The sequence below is a fragment of the Engraulis encrasicolus genome, chromosome 17 (assembly GCF_034702125.1).
Source record: "Engraulis encrasicolus isolate BLACKSEA-1 chromosome 17, IST_EnEncr_1.0, whole genome shotgun sequence".
NCBI classification, from domain to species: Eukaryota; Metazoa; Chordata; class Actinopteri; order Clupeiformes; family Engraulidae; genus Engraulis; species Engraulis encrasicolus.
Window position 1 is genome coordinate 29,444,658 of NC_085873.1, and position 5,000 is coordinate 29,449,657.

Genomic DNA, 5,000 nt, shown 5'->3' on the forward strand with positions numbered 1-5,000 from the left:
CTTAAAATAGCCCTGCTGGAACTTAAGAGAGGAGAGGGATGAAGTTTCTGACACCAATCGATGCGAATGGGAAGCCCTTTCCCAATACAAATCCTGCCCTCCCATCATTCTTTCTTCCTCCACCTCACCCACATCCAAAAATAGATGAATATCTATATATCTATATATCTATCTAGCTGTCTATCCATCCTCCCATCCTTTTAAGAGCTATTCTAAGATGTGGGTTACTGGTAAGACGCCTCAATTTCATTTTATTTTGATCTCCTTTAGCGTCTCAATATGTGGAGGGATGGGAGAGTGGTGCCTCTATGGAGGTGATGGCTTACACCGTTTGCTTCTAGGGTGATGTGTGGGGGCCCAAAGCATCATGGGAAGCTGGAGGACTATAGGGCAGGTGTGTTTTTTGTTTGTTTGGTTGTTTGTAATATGTTTTGCAGGGTGGCTGGGGGTAGCCTCTAAACTGTTTTGTTGAGGAAACTTGTCTGGTTGGTTAAACGTGACAGACATCACCTCTCCAATACAGTATCTCAGTGGGGTGCAAAAGAACTATAAAATTGGGATTTCATAATGAAAGTATTATTACCAGGGTGAGGTTTAGGATTAAAGGTCTTGATTAGAGTGATGTTGCTAAAGAAATGTTAGCTTGTAAGGTCGAACCAAAGCTAAACGCTATTTATTACATTTACCAAACCTAGCGCTACCCCGAAACAGACATGACCAAATTCTCTCATGAATATTAAAGAGCCTACCCCAACAACCCTGCAAAAAAAGCCAACCTGTTTCCCTGCCCCTACACAGGAAGTGCAGACGCCAACTGTCGTCATTCGGAAAGTTCCGGAACTTACCTCATTGCACCATGTCTCGCACTGACTCAATTGGGAATGTCAGAAAACCACTAGCGCTAGCAAACACATAAATTAATGAGGATCTCTGGGTACCGAAGAGAAAACCCACATTATACATAAATACATTAATATGTGCAAGAAGAGTTTTCCCCCTAACATAAGCAGAATTACAACTCATTAAAGAAATATATGAATATGAATTATTCACACTCAAGCTCATTATCCAGGGTCATCCCTTTCTTTCTCTCTCTCTCTCTCTCTCTCTCTCTCTCTCTCTCTCTCTCTAAACCACCTAGGTTGGTGCAAGTAAGCACACACATACACACAATCATTTTCCAATTAGCCCAAATGTGCAGAGACATGGCAAGGAAGCAAAGTTGTCACTCAACTGAAAAAAAATAAAATAAAATAAAATAAAATGAAATAGAGTAAGTAAGATAAAATAAAATAAATGTTAAAAAGGAGGAAATAAGCACTTGCCCTGGTGTGCACTCCATCTAATGCAGTAACTATGGCAACCCTGCTCATTCTCCGCCTTCCATCATCGTCTGAGACAGATACAATCATGACATCACTTTTCAGACTCATTAGCAGCCACTGTCCATTAGTTAGATAATGGCTGCACGCTCTTGCACTGGTAATAGCCCACACCGCAGGAAACTCTTGAGCTAGCTGAGCAGTTTCACTGCACGTTGCGATTGCTGTGTTGCAAGTCGGCTGTTCATATGGTGTCATGAGATAACAATGAAATGTTTTTGTTTTTTTTGCTTATTTTGGCTTTTTATGCATTTATCTGAGACGGGACGGAGACAGGAAAGCAGTGGGAGAGAGAGATGGGGAAGGATCGGGGAATGACCTCAGGCTGGAATCGAACCCGGGTCCCCCAGTGCAACAGTGCGGTACCAAAGCCAATTAAGCCACGGCCAAGGACAAAGCAGCATCATTTCCCACTGTGTCTGAAGGTCTACCAACAGAAAAGCTGGTATGTAGATCAGAGATGGGCAACTGGAGGCCCAGGGGCCACATGCGGCCCGCCTCCTCACTCAGTGTGGCCCATAGAACCGCATAAAAGCAGAAATTGAAAAAAAAATAATGACCAGATTTTTTTTTAATCAATTATACTTAATCTGCTATAATAATACTGTTGGCCAATGGTGTAGTATAAGGTCTATTCCTTCCAAACGGGCAGTCAGTGAGCAACCAACTGCACTTCTAACTCTGGCAGTTGCAGTGGTCATTTGGCCCTCCGATGGTGGCGATGAAAAAACGTGGCCCTACTGATCATAAAAGTTGCCCTACACTTAACACTTTATATTTTGGTGTGTGTGTGTGTGTGTGTGTGTGTGTGTGTGTGTGTGTGTGTGTGTGTGTGTGTGTGTGTGTGTGTGTGTGTGTGTGTGTGTGTGTGTGTGTGTGTGTGTGTGTGTGAGAGAGAGAGAGAGAGAGAGAGAGAGAGAGAGAGAGAGAGAGAGAGGAGAGAGAGAGAGAGAGAGAGAGAGAGAGAGAGAGAGAGAGAGAGAGAGAGAGAGAGAGAGATGCCTTGGCTAAATGTATGTAACAGTGAGCTATATATGGTTATTTTAAGTGTACGTATGTGTGTATGTATGTGTGTATGCTACTTGACACCTTCATTTCCCCCTGGGATCAATAAATGATACTCTACTCTACTCTACTCTAAATTGGAAAGGCTATGCTGTATTTCTTTTTTCGTGAAAGAACCTGCACTGCATTACATTAGAACACAACACAAAAACTTTGCAGGAAGCCATGCTGCCTTGCCTGCCAGACTGTTGATAGGGACAGGGGGGACTTTCGGCTTCACAGCTCTGCACTCCAGAGAGGTTCTTTGCAAATACGTCTGGCCATGGTAATGACTATGGTTCTTGAGCCAGTCGAATAAGCAAAGTCATGTTTGTTTTTTTGGTGTTGCCTTGCTATTGTGCAAGTGCCTGACGCACAAAAGTGGTGCTGAAGACAAGACACGCCGTACCAGGTCCTTTTGTTTTCCAAAATGGTCAAATTCATTGCAGCTCCTTCAGAAGTGTTAAAAGCTAAAAGAGTGTAAGCCTGAGAATTGTTTTAAAATGTAGCAATGATGACAAGTGCTATATCTTCCAACAAAAACGTGCCAAATGTCAAATGTTGGCTTCATGGGGGCTTTTGTTATAAGGGAAATGCTAACACATTACAGCTAGGCTGTCAATTACAGCAATCCGTTTTGGTGACATCAAATTGAAAATTAAATAGCCATGAATGACTGTGTGACAAAAGGATGCCTTAAGACATATCACTTCCATGATAAAATAAATACCGTCTATCATTTTTTATGAAAGGAGATCAAGCCTTGCTGACGCAGACATCAGACATCTATTTCCGCTGCAGGGAGCTTAAGAATGTCTCTCTATCTACTGTATCGGTCTCTCCGTCTTTCTGGTCCTCTCGAGATTTCTCAATCCATCTCAGCCTCTCTGTCAATCCTTGCGCCCGAAGATCTCTCTCTCTCTCTCTCTCTCTCTCTCTCTCTCTCTCTCTCTCTCTCTCTCTCTCTCTCTCTCTCTCTCTCTCTCTCTCTCTCTCTCTCTCTCTCTCTCTCTCTCTCTCCTCTCTCTCCCTCTCTCCCTCCCTCCCTCCTCTCCCTCCTCTCCCTCCTCTCCCTCCCTCTCCCTCTCTCCCTCTCCATCTCCCGGGATTCGGTCAATTTGATTTAACAGTTGGTTGTTCTCGTTGGCCCTGTCAGTTCAAATCCATCGGGTTTCGTTCTCACTAAGCAGAGCTACATGCCGACGCTGTCATCCCCAGTACTGTTCTGTATCAGTGAAGCTAATTAACAATGCTTTCAACCCAAATAAAATAAGAAATCCTAAAGACAGGGTGGGTTAGGGGATGGTGGGGGGGCTACCATGGTATACCACTGGGCTGGGACTGCTAATATGGCATACGGGGCATTTTCCCAGTGGGCCTATGCTGTTGATTTTTGTTTGTTTGTTTGGTTGGTTTTTCCTTAGAGAACAGCCCTTAGTTTAGACAGGGCGGCCTATTGGTCTTCCTTTACTGTAAAACGTGGACTAATAATAATCTTGTCGAAAAGCAGGGGGTTGTGTGTGTGGGGCTGGTCTATGCCAAAAATACCTTGGCTGTTTTTCGGGCCCAGTCTAGCCCTGGTATAGCATCACGGCAGACACCAACACAGTGAACAATTCTGGTCTGAAAGGTCCAGACTAATGGAAAGGGTGCTATTTCGTTGTGAGTGCAATAGACTCATTTGTAAGCGTCTATTATAAAGTTTCAAAAAAAAAAAATTCTCCACTAGGTTAGGTCTCCTTTAAAAAAGAAATAGACAGACTTGTGTAACAAACCTCATTAAGTTTTCCCTACGGGGGGAATTGTAATAAAAGAGGGCTTTCCGAATAACTTCAATTATTTTTCAAAGGACCTCTTCAAAAACTTCTTTTGATATCACAGACAACCCTTACCTATCATTATTCTTTTTTCTCCACCTCCCCAACCGTGCTTAACAATGCTGAAATTGACATTTGATTTAAGTGAAGTCTAAAAGTTGTTTTTTATATTTTTATAGTTTTTTTCTTGCACTTTTTCCTTTATTTGACAGAACGGTTGACAGGAAGTAACCGGGAGGGAGATATGCGGAAGGGTTGGGAAATGATCCAGGCAAGTTGCCAGCAGAGAAGATAGATAACTATGGAAGAGAAGCTTCGTAAGGGTTTTCTTCTGAAATCAATATGACGAAAAGGTTCTGAGCTGCCATCCTGTGACAACCATGCCCCTTTAGCAAACTAGGAGTCTAGGAGTTCAATTGGAAAACCATGCCCATTTAGAAAACCAGACTTGATCTCACTTTGTTACATTGGCTACGCACGCTACACATTATCTTGGATTACTATATCGAATATCTTTGTTGGTAGTTCATAATGTAGTGCAGAGGTGGGCAAACTCAGGCCTGGGGGCCACATGTGGCTCGTTTATCCATTTCATCTGGTCCATAGAGCCTTTACTAGACAGGGAACTTTTAAATACAAAGTGATGACACAACACTCTTGAAATGACTACCCAAGCCAGGGATCTTGGGGATTATACAATTATTGTACTGCACATACATTTCAGTACAGACTTCAGGGATGAAATAGCAAGAACGTT

At 42.9% G+C, this 5,000-nt stretch overlaps 1 protein-coding gene across 1 annotated transcript in view; it reads right to left on the reverse strand.

The window, feature by feature from the left end:
• Positions 1–5,000, reverse strand: part of snx29 (sorting nexin 29) — a 272,778-nt gene that overhangs the window by 147,721 nt on the left and 120,057 nt on the right. The gene's annotated exons all lie outside the window — the stretch shown is intronic.